We start from the raw sequence: 20,338 nt of genomic DNA, 5'->3' as shown, positions 1-20,338 counted from the left end.
GTCTCTCCCAGACCACCTCCCAATCCCTCCCAGTCTGTCCCAGTGCTTCCTAGCATCACTTTCAGTTCCCATCCAGGCCCCTTCCAAGCCTCTCATTCCAGTCCTTTCCCAGTACAACCCAGTCCTCACCCAGTCCCAATCCAGTCCTTACCAGGTCCATCCCAGTCTCCTTTCAGTCTCTCTCTGTCCCTCCCAGTCCCTTCCAACTACCTTTCAGACCCTCCCAATTCCTTCTCATTCCCTTCCCAGTCCCTTCTAAGTCCCCTCCCAGTCACCCACAATCCATTCCAGATCCCTTCCCATTCCCTCCAAGTCCCCTCCCACTCCATCTCAGTCAATCCCATTCCCCTCCCTGTCCCATCCCAGCACCTCCCAGGCCCATTCCCCTCCCTGACACCTCTCAGGCCCCTGCCCAGTCCCACCCAATCCCTCCCAGTCCCCCCCCCAGTTCCGCTTAATCCTTCCCAGTCCATCCCACTCCCTGCCACTCCATCCCACTCCCTGCCACTCCATCCCAATGCCCTCCCAGTCCTTCCCAGTCTCCCACAGTTCCTCTGAATCCCACCCACTCCCTCCCAAATCCCTCCCAGTCCCATCCCTGTCTCTCACAACCTCATTCCACTCCCTTCCCAGTACATCTCACTCCCACTCCTCTCTGATTGCCTCCCAGTCCCCTCCCAGTCACTCACAAACCATTCCAGATCCCATCCCATTCTCTCCCAATCCCATCCCACTTCCATCAATCCCTCCCATTCTCTTCCCAGTCCCATTCCAGGACCTCCCAGTCCCATTCCCCTCCCTCACACCTCTCAGGCACCTTCCCAGCCTCACCCAATCCTTCCCAGTCACTTCAGTCATTCATAGATCCCTCCCCAGTCCATCCCACTCCTTCCCACTCCCAGTCCTCCCCAGCCCCTTCCAGGCCTCTCCCAGTTCCCTCGCACTCCTCTCCCAGTCCCAATCCAGTCCTTACAGGTCCATCCCAGTCACCTCCCAGTCTCTCCCGGTCCCTCCTGGTCCCTTCCCAGCCCAACTCCAGTCCCCTCCCATTTCCTCCCAGTCCCTCACTATCCCATCACACTCCTTTCCCACTACATCCCACTGCCCTCCCAGTCCTTTTCAGTCCTTTCCAGCTCCATCCCAGTCCCCTCCCACTCCCTCCTAGTCCCTTTCTACTGCCATTCCACTCACTCACAACCATTCCAGATCCATTCCCAATCTCTCCCACTCCATCCCACTATATCCCAGTCCCCTCCACTAACTCCCGAGCCCCTATCCCTCTCTCCCAGGCCCTCCACATCCCCTCCCAGGCCATCCCAGTCCCTCCCAATCCCTCCACTCCATCCCTCATCCTTTCCCACTTCCCTCCCACTACCTCTCAGTCCCTCCAAGTCTCCTCCCACGCCTCGCCAGTCCCTCCCAATCCCATCCCACTTCCATCACTCCCTCCCATTCCCCTCCCTGTCCCATCCCAAGACCTCCCAGGCCCATTCCCCTCCCTCACACCTCCCAGGCCCCTGCCCAGTCTCACCCAATCCCTCCCAGTCCCACTCACTCCTTCCCAGTCCCCTTCCCACTCCATCCCACTCCCACTCCATCCCAATGCCCTCCCAGTCTCCTCCAAGTCCTTCCCAGTTCCTCTCAATCCCTCCCACTCCCCTCCAAGTCCTTCCCAATCCCTTCCTGGCCTCTCCCAGTTCTCTCTCAGTCTTCTCCCAGTCCCAATCCAGTCCTTACCAGGTCCATCTCAGTCCCCTCCCAGTCTCTCTCAGTCCCACCCAGTTCCTTCCCAGTCCAACTCCAGTCCCCTCCCATTTCCTCCCAGTCCTCTATCACTCCCACCCAGCTCCCTCCCAGTCCTTCCCAGTCCATCCCACTAGCTCCCAGAATATCCCAGTCTCCTTCCAGTCACCTCCCTCTCAGTCCCCTCCAAGGCCCTTCCAGGCCCCTCCAACTACCTTCCCATTACCCTCCCAGTCTGCTCCCACTCTGGCCCAGTCCCCTCCAGTCACTCACAATCCATTCCAGATCCCTTCCCATTTCCTCCCAATGCCCTCCTACTCCATCCCAGTGCATCCCATTCCTCTCCCAGTTCCCAACAATCCCTCCCATTACCCTCCCAGACCCATTCCCCTCTCTGTCACCTCTCAGTCTCCTTCCCAGTCCCAACCACTCTCTCTCACTCCCCTCCCAGTCCCATCCCAGTCTCTCATAATCCAATTCCACTCCTTTCCCAGTACATCCCACTCCCCTCCCAGTCCTTCTCTGTCCCTTCCAGTCCTCTCCCACTGCCCTCCGAGTCCTAATCCAGTACTTACTGGGTCCATCCCAGTCCCAGTCCTCTCCCATTTCCTCTCAATCCACTCCCAGTCCCACCCGGCCTCACCCAATCCTTCCCAGTCCATCCCACTACCTCCCAGTACATCCCAGTCCCCTTACAGTCACCTCCCAAGTCCCTCCCTGTCCCCAGTCCTCTCCCACTCCGACCCAATCCCCTCCCAGTCACTCACAATCCATTCCAGATCCCTTCCCATTCCCTCCCAATCCCTTCCCAGTCCCTCACTATCCCATTACACTCCTTTCCCAGTACATCCCACTGCCCTCCCAGTCCTTTTCAGTCCTCTCCCAGTCCCCTCCCACTCCCTCCTAGTCCCTTTCTATTGCCATTCCACTCACAACCCATTCCAGATCCATTCCAAATCTCTCCCACTCCATCCCACTATATTCCAGTCCCCTCCACTAACTCCCGAGCCCCTATCCCTCTCTCCCAGGCCCTCCACATCCCCTCCCAGGCCATCCCAGTCCCTCCCAATCCCTCCACTCCATCCCTCATCCTTTCCCACTTCCCTCCCACTACTTCTCAGTCCCTCCAAGTCACCTCCCACGCCTTGCCAGTCCCTCACAATCCCACCCCAGTCCTACCCAATCCCTCCTGGTCTCCTTCCAGTCCTCCTCAGTCCTTTCCAGGCCTCTCCCAATCCAAATCCAGTCCTTACCAGCCCCTTCCCACTCCCCTTCCCATCCCTTTCCCTTCCCTCCCAATCCCCTCCCAGTCTCACCCAGCCCCCTTCCAATCCTTCCCAGTCCATCCCACTAGCTCCCAGTACATCCCAGTCCCCTCCCAGTCCCTCACAATGCCTTCCAGGCCACCCCAACTACCTTTCACACCCTCCCACTACCTTCCCAGTCCCCTCCCACTCTGGCCCAGTCCCATCCCAGACACTCACAATCCATTCCAGATCCCCTCCCATTCCCTCCCAATGCCCTCCCAGGCCACTCTCCTCCCTGACACCTCTCAGGCCCCTTCCCACTCCATCCCAATGCCCTCCCAGTCTCCTCTAAGTCCTTCCCAGTTCCTCTCAATCCCTCCCAGTCCTTCTCAGTCCCTTCCTGGCCTCTCCCAGTCCCCCCACGTCCCTTCCCAGTCCCATTCCAGTCCCTCCCAGTCCTCTATCACTCCCACCCAGCCCCCTCCCAATCATTCCCAGTTCCTCCCACCAGCTCCCACTATATCCCAGTCCCCTACCAGTCACCTCCCACTCCTTCTCAATCCCCTCCAAGTCCCTTCCAGCCCCCTCCAACTACCTTCCCAATCCCCTCACAGTTCCACTCATTACCAGATCCCTTCCCAGTCCATCCCACTCCCTCCCAGTCCATTCCAATGCCCTCCCAGTCCTTCCCAGCTGCTCTGAATCCCATCCACTCCCTCCCAATCCTCTACCAGTCTCTCACAATCCCATTCCAGTCCTTTCCCAACACATCCCACTCCCCTCCCAGCCCTTTCCAATCTCCTCCCAATCCCCTATCAGTCCCACACAGCCCCACCCAATCCTTCCCAGTCCATCCAACTAGCTCCCAGTATATCCCAGTCTCCTTCCAGTCCCCTCACACTCCCTCTCAATACTCTCCCAGGGCCTTCCAGGCCACCCCAACTACCTTTCACACCCTCACACTGCCTTCCCATTCCCCTCCCAGTATCTTCCCTGTCCACTCCCACTCTGGCCCAGTCCCCTCCAGTCACTCACAATCCATTCCAGATCCCTTCCCATTCCCTCCCAATGCCCTCCTACTCCAGCCCAGTGCATCCCATTCCTCCCCCAGTTCCCACCACTTCCTCCCATTACCATCCCTGTCCCTCCCAGACCCATTCTCCTCACTGCCACCTCTCAGTCTCCTTCCCAGTCTCTCATAATCCCATTCCAGACATTTCCCAGTACATCCCACTCCCCTCCCAGTCCTTCTCTGTCCCTTCCACTCCTCTCCCATTTTCCTCCCAGTCCTAATCCAGTCCTTAGCAGGTCCACCTCAGTCCCCTCCCAGTCTCAGTCCAACTCCAGTCCCTCCCAACCTCTCCCAGTTCCTCTCAATCCACTCCCAGTCCCACCCAGCCTCACCCAATCCTTCCCAGTCCATCCCACTAGCTCCCAGTACATCCCAATCCCTTCCAATCCCCTCCCACTCTGGCTCAGTGCCCTCCCAGTCACTCATAATCCATTCCAGACCCCATCACATTCCCTCCCAATCCCCTCCCACTCCCTCCAAGCCCAGCCCATTCCTTTCTAACTTCCCATCAGTCTCTCCCATTCCCCTCCCTGCCCCATCCCACTACCTCCCAGTCCCATTCCCCTCCCTGGCACCTCTCAGGCCCCTTCCCAGTCCCCTCCCAGTTCAGCTCAGTTGTTCCCAGTCCCACCCACTCTCTCTCAGCCCCCTCCCAGTCCCAGCCCAGTCTCTCACAATCCAATTCCACTCCTTTCCCAGGACATCCCACTCCCCTCCCTGTCCTTTTCAGTCCCTTCCAGATCTTTCCCAGTTCCCTCACAGTCATCTCCTAGTCCCTCCCAGTCTCAGTCCAGTCGTCATCAGGTCCATCCCAGTCTCTCCCAGTCCCTCCCAAGCCCCTATCAGTCCCACCCAGCCCTCCCCCAATCCTTTCCAGTCCATCCCACAGTCTCCCAGTATATCCCAGTCCCCTTCCAGTCCTTTCCCATTCCCTCCCATTTCTCCACAAGTTCCCATGAGTCCCTCACAATCTCCTCCCTATCCCATCCCAGTACCTCCCAGTCCCACTTCCCTCCCTGCCACCTCTCAGGCCCCTTCCCAGTCCCATCCAATCCCTCACAGTCCCCTCCCAGTTCCACCCTCTCCTTCCCAGGTCTATTCCCAGTCCACCCCACTCCCAGTCTCCTCCCGGTCCTTCCCAGTTCCTTTGAATCCCACCCACTCCCTACAACCCCCTCCCAGTCCCACCCCAGTCTCTTTCAATCCCATCCCACTCCTTTCCCAGTACATCCCAGTCCCCTCCCAGTTCTTCTCAGTACCTTCCAGGCTTCTCCCAGTCCCAATCCAATCCTCACCAGTCCCTTCCCAGTCCATCCCAATCCCCTCCTAGTCCCTTCCAGTGCCCTCCAACTACCTTGCACACCCTCCCACTACCTTTCCACTCCCCTCCCACTCTGGCCCAGTCCCCTCCCAGTCCCAATCCATTCCAAACCCCTTCCCATTCCCCCCAATCCTCTCCCTGGCCCAGTCCCCTTCCTGCCACCTCTCAGTCCCCTCCCAGTCCTTCTCAGTCCCTTCCAGGCCTATCCCAGTTCCCCCACAGTCCTCTCCCAGTACCTCCCAGTCCAAATCCAGTCCTTACCAGGTCCATCCCAGTCCCTTCCCAGTCCCATTCCAGTCCTCTCCCATTTCCTTCCAATCCTCTATCACTCCCACCCAGCCCCTTCCCAATCCTTCCCAGTCCATCCCCCTAGCTCCCAGTCTATCCCAATCCCTTCCCAGTCCCCTCCCACTGTCTCACAATCCATTCCAGATCCCCTCCCAGGCCATCTCATTCCTCTCCCACTTCCCAGCAGTCCCTCCCATTCCCCTCCCTGTCCCATCCCAGTACCTCCCAGTCCCATTCCCCTCCCTGACAGCTCTCTGTCCCCTTCCCAATCCCTCCCAGTCCCCTCACTCCTTCCCAGATCCCTTCCCAGCCCATCCCACTCTCAGTCCATCCCAGACTCTCCCAGTTCCTCTGAATCCCACCCACTCCCTCCCAGTCCCTCACAATCCCATTTCACATCTTTCCCAGTGCTTTCACACTCCCAGTCCTTCCCAGTCCCTTCCAGGCCTCTCCCAGTCCTCTCCCAGTCCCAATCCAGTTCTTACCAGGTCCATCCCAGTCCCCTCCCAGTCTCTCCCAGTCCCTCCTAGTCCTCTCCCATTTTCTCCCAGTTCTCTATCACTCCCACCCAGTCCTCTCCCAATCCTTCCCAGTCTATCCTACTGGCTCCCAGTATATCCCAGTCCCCTTCCAGTCCCCTCCATCAGCTCCCAATCCCCATCACTCTCTCCCAGTCCCTCCAAATCCCCTCCCAGTGCCTTCCCACTGCCTCCCAGTCCCTCCCAGTCCCTCATCCTTTCCCACTTCCCTCCCACTACCTCTCAGTCTCCTCCCACTCCTCGCCAGTCCCTCCCAATCCCATCCCACTCCCCATCTGCCCCTCCTGTTCCCCTCCATGGCTCTCCCAGTCACTCACAATCACTCCCAGTCCCTCATCAATCCCTTCCCACTCCATCCCACTCCCTCCCAGTCTCCTCCCAATCCCTCCCAGTTCCTCTGAATCCCCCCCCAGTCTAGCCTGGTCCCCTCCTAGTCCTTCTCAGCGTCTCCCAAACCCCTCCCAGTCTGGCTCAGTCTCTCCAAGTCCCTCCCAGACCATCCCATTCCTCTTCCAGTTCCAAGTAGTCCCTCGCAATCCCCTCCCAGTCTCTCCCAATCCCTCCCAGTCACTCATTTATTCCTTCCCACTCCACCCCAGTCCCTCCCAGTCTCTCTGAATTCCTCCCACTCTCTCCCAATCCCTTCCAGTCCCTCCCAGTCTCTCCAAACTCATTCCACATCCCCTCTCACTCTCTCCCAATCCCTTCCAGTCCCTCCCAGTCTCTCCAAACTCATTCCACATCCCCTCTCACTCTCTCCCAATCCCTTCCAGTCCATCTCAGTCCCCTCCCATTTCCTCCCAGTCCCCATCAGTCCCACCCAGCTCCCTCCCAGTCCATTCCTCTACCTCCCAGTATATCCCATTCCCCTTCCAGTCCCCTCCAGGAACTCCCAATCCCCTATCACTCTCTCCCACTCCCTCCAAATCCCCTCCCATTCTCTCTCAGTTCCTCTGCAGGCTTCCCACTCCCTCCCAGTTCTTCTCAGTGCCTCCCAAACCCCTCCCAGTCTGGCTCAGTCTCAGCCTCTCCAAGTCCTTTCCCAGTCCCTCCAAGTCCATCCCATTCCTCTCCCTGTTCCCATCAGTCCCTCCCATTCCCCTTCCTGTCCCATCCCAGGACCTCCCAGTCCCATTCCCCTCCCTCACACCTCTCACTCCCATTCCAGCCCATCCCACTCCTTCCCAGTCCATCCCAGTCTCTTGCAATCCCCCCAGAGCCTTTCCCAATACCCTCCCATGCCAAATTCCCTCTCAGTCTCTTCCAATTCCTTCTGATCCCTTCCAGATGCCTTCCCCCTCCCTCCCATTGCCAGTCCAGTCCCCTCTCAGTCCAGCCCAGTCTCTCTCAGTCCTTCCCAGTCCCCTTCCAGTCCCACCCAGCCCCTCACAATCCCTCCCTGTCCATTCCACTATCTCCCAGTATATCCCAGTCTCCTTCCAGTCCCCTCAGTAACTCCCAATCCCCTATCACTCTCTCCCAGTCCCTCCAATTCCCCTCCCAGCCCCTTCCCAGTCTCCTCCCACTACCTCCCAGGCCTTCCCTATCCCAATCCCTTCAGGCCATCCCTGATGCCTTCCCAGACCCCTCCCTCTCCTCCCAATCCCTCCCAGTCACTCTCAGTTCCACTGAATCCCTCTCACTGCCTCCCAAACACCTCCCAGTCTGCCTCAGTCTCTCTCAGCCTCTCCAAGTCCCTTCCCAGTCCCTCCCATTCCACTCCCAGTTCCCATCAGTCCCTCCAAATCCCCTCACAGGCCCTTCCCAGTCCATCCCACTCCTCCCACTCAATCCCAATGCCCTCCCAGTCTCCTCCCAATCCCAGTCTCTCCCACTTCCACTGAATCCATCCCAATCCCTCCCAGTCTGGCCCTGTCCTCTCCTAGTTCCCTCCCCATTGCCTTCATTCCCATTCCTGTCCTTTCCTCCTCCATCCCATTCCCCTCCCAGCCCCTCCCCAGTCCATCCCAGTCTCTCTCAGTCCCAGTCCCTTCCAGTCCTCTCCCATTGCCTCCCAACCCCCTTCAGCCCTACCCATTCCCCTCCCAGTCACTCACATTCCCTCCCAGTCCCTCATGCATCCCTTCCCACTCCATCCCAATGCCCTCCCAGTCTCCTCCCAACCCCTCCTGGTGTCTCCCAGTCCCTCTGGACCCCTCCCAGCCGGGCAGCAGAAAGGCAGCAGCAGGAGCACATCCCAGCAGTAAAAGGATGTTAAATCCACCCCGACACAGGCACACAAAAGCCTCTGCAGGCAGCACAGCCTCGGCCCCTAGCCCAGCCCCTGCTCAGCTGCCCTGGCACCGCTGCCTCTGGGGCTCCACTGCCATCAGCCCAGAGCCAAGCAGCAAAGGCTCCACTGCACCAGCACCAACTGCACTGCGGCACAGGCTGCTGGCACAGCTGCCTCTCTGCCCAAGCACAGCCCTGAGCAGCAAGTGGCACAGCTGCACAAGTGACCTGCTTTGGCCAGCACAGCAACGAGGCCCAGGCAGCTCTGCCTTCTGGCTGCCACCTCCTGCACAGTGCCCCCAGAGTGCCCCTGAGGGGAACAGCTCCCCGAGGGAGACCTTAGCTGCAGCAGCACTGCCCAGCAGCCTCTTCAGGGCAGAGGCCTCTCCCCACACCTGAACACCCCCTTCAGTTTTCACTCCCTCACACCCTGAGCTTCTCCTCTGCAACCATCAGCACACTGAAAGGCCTAAGAGAAGGCTTTAAGCAAGGCTGGCACTTGGCACCAACTCACCACAGACACATTTCTGCCCCCACAGCCACAGGAAATCCATTTCTGAACCAGCTGCAAGCAGCAATTGCATTTCAAACAGCTCCACGGCCTGGTACCAAAGCATCCCACCCTGCCAGGGCTTGGGGCTGAGGCTGAGTGCAGATCTGCAGCTGGGCTGGGGCAAAGCAGTTCAGCTCCCTGCAAAAAGAGAGAACAAACACAGCAGAGAACTCTCACCCAGGCACAAACAACAGAGACAGAAAGAGGGAGGCAACCTCCAGAGGACCCCAGGCCAACTTAGATGCCCACAATGCCCCTTCTGATGCCCCTGAACCCTGCTGCATCACCCCAGGCCCATTTTACCTGTCCCCAGACCCTTTCGAGGGCCCCCAGGCTCACTGCAGATGAGCCCAGAAGCCTCTAGCACAGCCCCAGACCTTTTTAGAGACCCCAGAACCCCTCTACACACTCACAGATCTCCCTTAGATGCCTCCAGACCCACTTTAGATCCAGCCCCACCGCTTTAGATGCCCCCAGACCACTTCACATGTCCCCAAAAGACCTCTTGATACTCACAGACCCATTTTAGATGCCCCCAGATCCCCTTTGATGCCCTTAAAACCCCTTTAGGAGCCCCCAGATGGCCTTTAGCTGCCTCCAAAGCCCCTTTAGACGCCACTCAAGCCCCTCAGCAGCACCTGGCAGCAAGCAGCACCTCGCCAGGTCCCTCTCAACTCCTTCAGGACCCTGCAGAGGTACCCTTGGAGCACCAAAGGGCTTCCCCCAGAGACCCCCAGACACCTCTGTATGACCCCAGAACCCTTTAGGTGCCCTCAGATCCCACTTTGATACCCCCACACTCACCTCACATGTACACAGACCCCTGCACAGGCTTACAGACCCTTTTTGGGGAGCCCAGAACCCCTCCAGATGCTCTCAGACTCCCTACACAAGCACCCAGATCCTCTGTGTCACCCCCAAAGGCCTCTGCACACCCCCAGACTGCCCTGACACCCCGCAGGGGGCATGGCTGCAGGTCCCAGGCCCTCAGGGGACACTGAAACACAGAGCAAGACCTCCCCAAACCCTGGGACACCCCAAACTCGACACCTCACAGCTCCACAGACGAGCCCAGACACTGTGAGGGCTTTGCAGAGAGCCCCAAACCTCACTGAGAGCATCCCCAGCTCCTCTGGGATCCTCCAGACACCCCCAGGAGCCCCCAGGGGAAGACTGAGAGGCCTCACAGCCCCCTCGGGTACCCACAAACCCCATTCTGATGCCCCCAGACCCCTTCAGATGCCCCCAAAAGGCCTTTCGATAGCCCCCAGACCCCCTTGTCGCTCCCAAAACCCCTTCAGACGCCCCCGGCTCACCTGCAGGTGCCGGCAGGGCAGTGGCTGGCAGGTCCAGGCTTGGACACTGAACACCAGAGGGGCACAGCCCCAAATCCTCAGCTCCCCAAGCCCCGAGACTGCACAGCAGAGCCCACGGACTGTGGGGACCCCACAGAGACCCCTAAAGAGCTCACCGAGAGCCACTCAGATCCCGCCCGAATCCTGCGGCGCCCACAGAGGCCACACAGCTCCAGAGACACTGCCCAGCTCCTCTGGGACCATCGGAGCCCACAGGGGACACCCAGAGGCTTACAGGCGCCTCCATGCGCCCCGCAGCCCTCGGGACGCTGCCAGACCCACTCCAGGGGCCCGCACAGCCCCTCCCGAGGGGCGGCAACGCTGAGCGGCCTGGGAAGCAGCTCCGCCGGGCCCCGCTCAGAGCGACACAGAAAACTCACCACGCACTAAGGACAATCCCTGCGGCACTGCTACGGACACTCACCGGCACTGCAAAGCCCTCCTCGGCCCGGCCCGGCCCCGCTGCCGCTCCACGCCGCTGCCGCCGCAGCCTTCCCCCCGCAGGCCTCTCAGCACGGCCCCGGCCCCGCATGCGTAACGAGGCGGCAGAGCAGGACGCATGCGCCAGCTCCGCACCCCGCACAGCGACCCAACGCATGCGCGCAGCGCTCACTGCTGCCACCCTGTGCTTAACTGCCGGCACTGCAGCTCCCTGGGGACCGTGCTCGCTGCTGCCACCCTGTGCTTAACTGCCGGCACTGCAGCTCCCTGGGGACTGTGCTCACTGCTGCCACCCTGTGCTTAACTGCCGGCACTGCAGTTCGCTGGGGACCGTGCTCGCTGCTGCCACCCTGTGTTTAATTGTCGGCACTGCAGTTCGCTGGGGACCGTGCTCACTGCTGCCACCCTGTGCTTAACTGCCGGCACTGCAGCACCCTCCGCACCAGTGCGGGCTTACGTAATTACGTCAGAGGCGGAGCTATCTCCATAGCAACAAGACGAGAAACGACGCAGGCGCGAAACTCTATAGCAACGAGCCGCGACAGGACGCATGCGCACAGGTCCATAGCAACGAGCCGCTTTTTAATGTCTCCCTCCCTCCTCTCCTGCCCACTCCCCGAGAATTTTCAGGCGTTTCAGCCTGAAACCAGGAGCATCTCCGCCCCCCCCGGGCCTGGGCAGCTGCTCAGCCTGGCTCCGTTTAGTTTCTCCACTTACATTTTCAACAAGAAAACAAACACGCAGAGGAAAATTCACTCTTTGTAATGTACATATCCACGTTGCAGAGTTGTGGTTTAAAACACTACGTTGCTCTACTTAGGGATTGCTTTCATATCCCAGAAACCTTTACATATCAGAGAGGAGATGAGGGGGGGCACTGCAAAGTCTTTTTCACATACACATTCATACAATCCTCCAATATCCGGATAAAACCGAGAGCTTTTTCTCTGCTGGAACACCTCACACCACTACTAACAGGGTTTCATCTGTTTCCAGCCCCCCTCAAGCACTTCCAAGCTTTTCAAACACTCAGGGCTGCAAGCACCCTTTTTGGGAGGCTGCCCCCACCCCTCACTCACCTGCTCCTCTGCAGCATCTCTCACCCTGCCCTCCCCACCACGTGGCGTCACGGAAGGATAGGCAGAGACTGGGACGGCTAACAGGCTCTGCTCCTTTCCCTCCACCCAAGGCAGAGACATCCTTCTGGGTAAGATCTGCACCTCCAGCACAGGGCTGAGCTTTTGCTGCTTTCCTCTTCTCAAGCAGAGCTGCTGCACAGGGCTGCACCTCTGACCGTGTCAATGTTCCCCAGGGTTGACTGCCCTGAGACCACCTCGCAGGCAGTGCATTTATCCCTGGCAGTCCCCCAGCTCTCCTGTCTGTTGCTCTGATAAACTAAACCAGCTCTCTGAACCTGTCTCAGTACAGGTCCTTATCAGGGCCCTGGGAGAAAAGAAGGACAAGTGTTAACTCTGTCCCACAGTTCCAGTAAGAGCCCTGCCACTCAGGCACAGACATTGGACTCTCACCCACAAGGCAACCCTTGGGCTAAGGCTCCAGAGGCAGAGGTGGTCAGTTTTTAAATGCCACTTCCTCCAAGCCCAAGCTGGGTGTGTTCCCCCACATAAAAAAGTCAGACAGATGTGCTAAGAGAGCTGCATGGATGAGCAAGGAGCAGCCTGACAACCAAGGATGAAGAAAAGGCAGAGTTGCTAATCATCTTCTCTGTTTCAGTCTTTACTCCCAAGACTGAACTCCCTCTGAGCTCCAGCCCCTAGACGAAGGAGAGGAAAGCTGGAGTAGGGAGGACCCTGCACAACTCAACGCAGGCTGCGTTAGGATCAGTTACACAAACTGAACACTCACAAGTGTGTGGGCCCTGACCAGATGCACCCAAGAGTGCTGAGAGAACTGGGCTGATGTTGTCACTTTGCCACTCTCCATCAGATTTGCTAGATCGTGGCAGACAGGAGAGGTGCCTGAGGACTGGATGGAGTCTACCTTGACTGCAGCAAGGCTTTGCATACTGTCTCCCATGACAGGAGACAGCCTCAGGAGGTGTGGGATAGAAGAGCAGACAGTGAGAAAGATTGGGAACTGGTGACACGATAGAGTGCAAAGAGTGGTGACCAGTGGTGCCAGGTCCAGCTGGAGAGCTGTGAGGAGTGGAGTCCCCCAGGGACCAGTGCCAGGCCCAGTCCTGGTCAACATCTTCATCAATGACACTGATGAGGGCACAGACAGACAGAGTCTGCTCAGCAAGTCTACTGATGATACCAAACTGGGAGGCTTGGCTGAGACACATGGAGTCTGTGTGGCCATGCAGCGAGGCTTGGACAGAGCGAGAGCTGGGCAGAGTAGAACCTGATGAGGTTCCACAAGGCTAAGTGCAGAGTCCTGCGCCTAGGAAGGAGCAATAAACTGCACTGGTGCAGGCTGGGAGGTGATCTGCTGGAAAGCAGCCCTGTGGAGGACCTGGGAGCCCTGGTGCACAACAAGTTATGCATGGGACAGCAATGTGCCTTGGTGGCCAAGAAGGCCAAGAGGATCCTGGGGTGCACTAAGAGGAGTGTGTGCAGCAGGTCTAGGGAGGTTCTTCTCCCCCATCTTCTCTGCCCAGGTGAGACCTCACTTGGATATTGTGTTCAGGTTTGGGCTCCCCAGTTCAAGAGGGACAGGGATCTACTTGGAAGAGTCCAAGGGAGGGCTACAGAGATGACTAAGGAGCTGGAGCACTGCCCTACAAGGAGAGCCTGAGGGACCTGGGGCTTTTGGCTCTGGTGAAGAGCAGACTTAGAGGAGATCTGATCCATGTTTATAAATATCTGAGGGCTGGGGGTCAAGAGGGAGGAGACAAACTCTTCTCAGCTGTGCCCTGTGACAGGACAAGGGGGAGCAGGTATAAACTCCAGCACAGGAAGTTCTGTCTCAACATGAGGAAGAACTTCTTTACTGTAAGGGTCACAGAGCACTGGAGCAGGCTGCCCAGAGAGGTTGTAGAGTCTCCTTCTCTGGAGACTTTCAAGACCCATCTGGATGCGTTCCTGTGCCACCTGATCTAGATTCTAAGGTCCTGCTCTGGCAGGAGGGTTGGATGCAGCAATCTATGGAGGTCCATTCCAATCCCTTACATCCTGTGATCCTGTGACAGTAGCCATGCACTCAGGCTGGGTGCACTGAGCAGCTGAGGAAGCCTGTGCAACACCTGCAAAAAAAACCTTCTCTGGCTCTAGAAACAAAGCATCATCTTACCTCAGCACCAGCTGTAGCTACCAACGATTGCCACACTGCAGAGCAACAGCCTGTACCTTCGTCCTGCTCCAAACGGAGAGCGAGCCACGAGGAACGGCCTTCTCTAATCACCTGTGCCCTCCTGAGGGGCTGGGCACAGCCTCACCAGCCTGTGCCTGTGCAGGAGGAACACAGCACCTGTCAGCATCTGCTGGCGGCCGGGAGCAGAGAGCAGCGCTCCTCAGTGCAGACAAGGGAAGTACTTCTGCCAGCTCCATCATTCCCATCAGAGCCTTCCGGCTTGCCCGGCTGCTCTGTTCGAGTCTACACCTGACAGACACTTCAGCTACTAGGTCAGAGCTCTGACTGAGCAATCTCCTTTTCAACCCTTCCCTCCTGGCAGACACAGACAAACCCTACCTGGAGCCCACAGGAGCCAAGCCAAAGGAGATCACCCTGCCAGGCTGCAGGGCCAGGCTGCAGCGGCACCAGCGTCCGTGCTGACGGATTCACCGCAGCAGCTGGGGCCCTCGTGCCCATCCTGCTGCTGCTGCACATCTGGCTGGCTTGGCCAGTGGAGTGGAAAGCAAAGTGTAAAACTATAAAGAGTAAAATGACAAACAGGGAACAAATCTCACTGCTCTGAGGCCACAGCTTCCTGCAGCTACAGCAGGCCATTTGAACAGCAATGAAATCCAGTTACCTGTCCTCTAAGAGTGCTGAAAATGAGGAGCAGCAGCTCTGCAGCTCTTCAGGTGGAAAGCAGAAAGGAAGGTACATTAAATACACCCCAGAAGTAAAACAACGTCAAAACCACCCAAACACAGATGCACACAAAAGCCTTTGGCAGCAAGCACAGCCCAGCACATGCTGAACTCCCCTGGCACTGTTGGGTTTCTGTCTCCACTGCCATCATTTCATAAACCAGAACTAGAAGCATGGCTGCACAAATACAAACTCCACTGTGGCAGAGGCTGCTCACACAGCTACCTCTCTTCCAAAGCACAGCCCTCAGCAGAAAGCAGCACACACAGCTGAAGATCTGAAGTGCTTTGGCCCCCACAGCAATGAGGCCCAGACAGCTTTGATTTCTTGCTACTCACCTACCAACAGTGCCACAATGATGTCTCCAAAAGAAGAAGTTCCCTGAGGGAGTGCTCAGCTGCAGCAACACTGCTGAGCAGCCTCGCCAGGGCAGAGGCCACTCCCCGCATCTGAAGACCCCCTCCAGTTTTCATTCCTTCACCCCCTGAGCTTCTCCTCCTCTGCAAGCACCAGGACTTGAAAGGCCTAAGAGAAGCTCCCTGCTGCTTGCCCAGGCAGGCACCCAGAGGCCAGCCACAGGTTCCTCAGTGCTTGGAAACAAACCCAAATATGACAAACCTGCCACATCTGCTCCAGCCAAACTCTGCGACCTGAGCGTGCCAAAAGCTCTGGTGACAAAAGTGGCCTCTCGGAGCAGAGAGCAGCACACTGTGCCTCAGGTCAGGAGCCTGACAGCCAGCCCAAGAGCCTCGGGTCTAATTTAAATTCCCCAGAGACTCAAACAGAGTTGATAGAACCAGTAACAATTGGTAGGATGCCCTTCCCTCTTCCCCCTTCTTTTCCCAAAGGAAAGGAAACAGATGGAGAGAGAGGGAAGGTAAGCAGAGCCAAACAATAATCCCACTGGGAGTCGGGAGTTAAATAAAAAAAAGTTTAACATAAATACAAGGTGTATGAGGCAGGGAAGCTACAAAAGCATAGGGACGGGGAAAGCAAGATACAAAACATGTAAATGTACAACCAGATTGGATGGCAGTGGGTTTTGTCCACTTCGTGGTGATGATGGCCACGTGGAAAGACAAAGAGCAGCAGGAAAACAGGAATGGTGATGCTGGCAGGCAAGGAGGGAGAGAGACTGCAAGCAGGACATCTCTCCTGCTTTCATGTATCTCAGACAGGGAGGGGGAGCGGACTAACCATCACCTGGTAGTGTTCAGACCCACCCCTGGGGAGGAGTCAAGTTCAAGATCACTCCCCCCCAGGAGGGTTAACCCTGTACACCAAGCTAGATCTACCTCTTCACACAGCAGAACAGCAGGGGCCAGCAGAGCCACACAGCAGGAGGTACCAAGCCTACAGAGAAGTTAGTTAAGTTGATTTCCTCCAAACATACTCTAAGGGAGAAGTTTAAGGTGGTCAGAGGTCAGTCCCCAGGGCTGGCACTTCACAGCAACTCACCACAGAGACGTTTTTGTCTCCATTTCCCAAAGGAAATCTGATTCTGAACCACTTGGGTGTCCAACAGCTCCACGTTCTGGTACCAAAGCATCCTCCACAGCCAGGCTTTGTGTCTGAGGCCGAATGCAGATCTGCAGCTTCCTTTCAGGCAAAGCAATTAAGCTCCCTAAAAAAGCAGAGGAATAAAAAACAAAGCAAGAAAAGAAAGAGTGAGATAATCTTCAATAAAACCCAACAACAACCCAAAGCATTTCACAGGAAGCCTCATCCTCCAACCCATCTCACGCTGGAACTCCCATCCCCTGTGCTTCCTGGTTGGCCGAGAGCTGTGGAACAAAGCAAGGCACCAGCCTGCAGATACCTGCTGCCCTGTGGCCACCAAATAGAGAGACCACTCAGGAGCTCCAAGGTAACATCCAGGACACCAGACCAATTTAGATGCTCACAACAACCCTTCTGATGCCCCCCAAACCTCATTTCATATCTCCAGACCCACTTTAAATGACCTCAAAACCCCCTCACATGGCCCCAGACCCTACTTAAATGCTCACAGACCTACTTTAGATGTTCCCAAACCCACTTTAGATCTACCCCACCACCGCTTTAGATGCCCCCTAGACAATCTCAGATGTCCCCAGGTGCCCTTAGATGTCCCTAAAAGCCCTTTTGATACACCCGGACCTGTTCAACATGCCCTCAGACCACCTTTGTCATCCTCAAACTCCCCTCTAGATGCCCCCACATCGCCTTTAAATAGAATCACAGAATGGTTTAGCTTGGAAGGGACCTCAAAGCTCATCCGGTTCCAACCTCCTGCCAGAGGCAGGGACACCTCCCACTAGAACAGGTTGCTCAAGGTCTCATCCCACCTGGCCTTGAAAACCTCCAGGGAGGGAGCATCCACAACCTCCCTGGGCAACCTGTGCCAGTGTCTCACCACACTCACTGCAAAGAGCTTCCTAACATCCAGTTTCAATCTCCCCTCTGCCAATTCAAACCCATTACCCCTTGTCCTGTCATTACAAGACCTTGTCAATAGTCCCTCCCCAGCCTTCCTGTAGCCCCTTCCGATCCTGAAGGCCACACCAAGGTCCCCTTGAAGCCTTCTCTTCTCCAGGTTGCAGAACTCCAACTCTCTCAGCCTGTCCTCATAGCATAGCTGCTGCAGCCCTCTGAGCATCTTTGTGGCCTCTTCTGGACTGGTCAAACGGTTCCATGTCCTTCTTGTGCTGGGGGCTCCAGAACTGCACATAGGACTCCAGGTGGGGTCTGACTAGAGCAGAGTAAAGGGGCAGAATCCCCTTCCTTGCCCTGCTGGTGCTCTTGAAGATGCCAGGAAGGACATGGCTGGAGGTCCTGGGCCTGAAAGGACACCAAAAACCAGAGTGTGTCTCCTAGTTCTGCTACTCTGGTTACACTGATCTGCGGTCTCTGGGCTCACACAACAGCGGGGCGCAGGCAGTGCAGACAGCTCCATTCCCACTGCTGCTCTACTGAAACTAAAGGTACTCAAAGACTGTTGGCTGAAACATGGATTACAACTTTCAATGCAAGAATTCACAACTTAGCTCCATATTTGCAAGACTAAATATGCACTGAGTTGCTAAGATTTACAGAGCAATCTTGAATTAGAGTTGCTTGTGAGGCCATGGAGCAGATGCATGCCACATTTCACCAACACTCTGAGATTCTTCTGCCTTTCTTTTTGAAGAGGTTGCCAAGTTAGATTGCTTTTCCATTAGTGTGCTGCAAGCAAACGTGGCACCCTGAAACAGTTGAAGTTCTTCACCATAAGGGCGGTGAGACACTGCAACAGGTTGCATGAAGAGCTGGTGGAAGCCTCATCCCTGGAAATTTTTAAGGCCAGGCTGGATGTGGCTCTGGGCAACCTGATCTAGTGGGAATTGTTCCTGCCCATGGCAGAGAGGGTTGGGACTAGATGGTCCTTGAGGTCCCTTCCAAGCCTGACAATCCCATGAGTCTATGAATTTACACCAGACAAAAGGTGAGCCATTGTTGTACAGACTGCAGAGACTCTGGCAGAGGCAGGCTTCCTGGATCGGCCGTCGAGCCCTTCGAAGTTTGCGTGGGCTGCACATCAGGGAAAAGGATGTGCTCGTAGCCCTATACTGTTCTTGCTTTGCAGCTGGAAAACAACATCCAAACACAGTCCTCCAAGAAATGACAAGCAGCACATCTTCTGTACTGATTTGGTTCCACCATCAAAGCTGTACAGTGAAATGTTACAAAAACCATTAAACTGCAGGGTCAGGTTGGGAGGCTGACAAGATGGAGAAGAGCAAAAGAGAAATCTCTTTGAAAGGCATTAGGCATGGGTAGGGAAAGGGGGCATGAAAGACTGATCAAATGCTTTGGTCTCCCTTCTTCCCCACTACAAAGTACTTACCAAGAGGTGGGAAAACAACATCCACAGCAAAACTCAACATCATTTCCTCCTGTAGTATGGCAACAACAGTCACTGAACAGTACTTTCCCATGAGAGGGGAAGAGAAGTTGATGGTGCCTCCATTCCATCCTTTTGCATTGCAATTGGCAAAGGAACACCCAATGACCTGAAAAGAATTACAGTTAGAACGAGAGGAAACAGGGAGTTGTTCTGCCCTGTCAAAGAAGCAACTACATGTTTAACATCCTCTGAAACACCATCTTGCACACAAAAGTTACAGCCACCGATGGCATTTGAAGTGCTATCAATTCAACTCACTTCTTCACAAGAGAGTTAAGAATTAGGAAATCAACTTTGAACTGTAAACTACATTTCCTCAGCAGCAGACACTGAGGGCTTCAAACTGAGATTCAAAGAGCTATCAAAATCTTAGGGACCCAGCAGAAAGTGTGATCACAGAGCCCAGGAGGGTAGCGCTTGGAAGGGACCTGTGCAAAGCTACCAGCGCAACCCCCCGGCCACAGCAGCCCCAGAGAGCCCAGCACAGCTGGCACAGGGACACGTGCAGACAGCGCCGCAAAGGCTACTTACGGCAGCTGCGCTAAAACGCGGCTCAGATGCGGCGCCGCTGCCGAGCAACTCACCTGCCCAAACTCCTCTGCTGCGAGAGAAAAAGAACGCAGCTCTGCCGGGGAACGCGGGAGGCTTCCCTCTGGCCCGAAACGCCCTGCCCGCCTGCCGCTCTGTGCTCGCCGCCATTCCGCTGCAGCCTGCACAGCGCCACTGCCGCTCCCTGCGGCTCCACCCGCGATGCTCCGCCCTCCCTCCGCCCCGCCCCCTCCCACAGCACCGCCCCGCTCCCACCGCCCCGCCCCCTCCCACAGCACCGCCCCCTCCCACAGCACCGCCCTCCCACAGCACCGCCCTCCCACAGCACCGCCCCCTCCCACAGCACCGCCCCCTCCCACAGCACCGCCCTCCCACAGCACCGCCCCCTCCCACAGCACCGCCCTCCCACAGCACCGCCCCGCTCCCACAGCACCGCCCCGCTCCCACCGCCCCGCCCCCTCCCACAGCACCGCCCCCTCCCACAGCACCGCACCGCCCCCACAGCACCGCACCGCCCCCACAGCACCGCACCGCCCCCACAGCACCGCCACCTCTCTCCGCTCTGGGAGGAACCGCCCTAAGCAACCGGTCAACCAGACCCTGGCACCACCTGCGAGCTCAGCGCTGTCCTCTCCAGCCCTAGAAGCAACTGAATGCCAAGGAATTGCTTAAAAATTAATCCAGTGCTTGTATTTCTCATTAAAATGCTAAATTACTGGTGCACAGCCCTGAAAGTCTGTTTGGGATGGCCAAATACTCTCCTGGTTATTTCAGAAATGACTTCACAAAGAGAAAAGCAGACACAAAATCATTAGGGAAAGTGACAATAATTAACAGTACTCCAGTAGACAAGGTGCAGGGGCTGCAGGGGCTGGGCCAGAACAATGTCAGCAGGCTCAGGGGCTGCCTGCAGCATGTAGGGGTGATGCCTGGCCTTGTGCAAGGAGCACTTTGCCCTGCCCAGTTGTGAAATCAGGGACTCTCCCAGCCTGACCATTGTAATAGCATGGGATATTCAGCTGCAGGATGCCTTCCCCTTCCAAGACATTCCCACTACCAGTTTTCAGTACGCCTTGT

General features: G+C 56.8%; 1 protein-coding gene and 1 long non-coding RNA gene across 6 annotated transcripts in view; both read right to left on the bottom strand.

Annotated features, from left to right (window-relative positions):
- The window catches only part of LOC135188468 (protein disulfide-isomerase TMX3-like), a 77,002-nt gene extending 65,936 nt beyond the window's left edge, over window positions 1–11,066 (bottom strand). For all 5 annotated transcript variants that reach the window (XR_010307710.1, XR_010307709.1, XR_010307708.1 and 2 more), the window contains exon 1: window positions 10,775–11,066. The gene's annotated coding sequence lies outside the window, so the exon portion shown is untranslated. The remainder of the gene's footprint in view (window positions 1–10,774) is intronic.
- Window positions 11,067–11,445: 379 nt separating this feature from the next.
- Window positions 11,446–19,385, bottom strand: LOC135188473 (uncharacterized). The gene is made up of 7 exons (XR_010307716.1): window positions 19,297–19,385; window positions 18,653–18,818; window positions 17,274–17,607; window positions 16,246–16,411; window positions 14,726–16,140; window positions 14,443–14,621; window positions 11,446–14,198 (listed from the first exon to the last, which is right to left on the bottom strand). It is a non-coding gene; the product is annotated as an uncharacterized LOC135188473 (long non-coding RNA).
- Window positions 19,386–20,338: the final 953 nt, after the last annotated feature.

The sequence above is a fragment of the Pogoniulus pusillus genome, chromosome 29 (assembly GCF_015220805.1).
Source record: "Pogoniulus pusillus isolate bPogPus1 chromosome 29, bPogPus1.pri, whole genome shotgun sequence".
In the NCBI taxonomy this organism is placed as follows: domain Eukaryota; kingdom Metazoa; phylum Chordata; class Aves; order Piciformes; family Lybiidae; genus Pogoniulus; species Pogoniulus pusillus.
The sequence above is the reverse complement of the archived record's forward strand: the minus strand, read 5'-3'. Positions and strand labels throughout refer to the sequence as shown.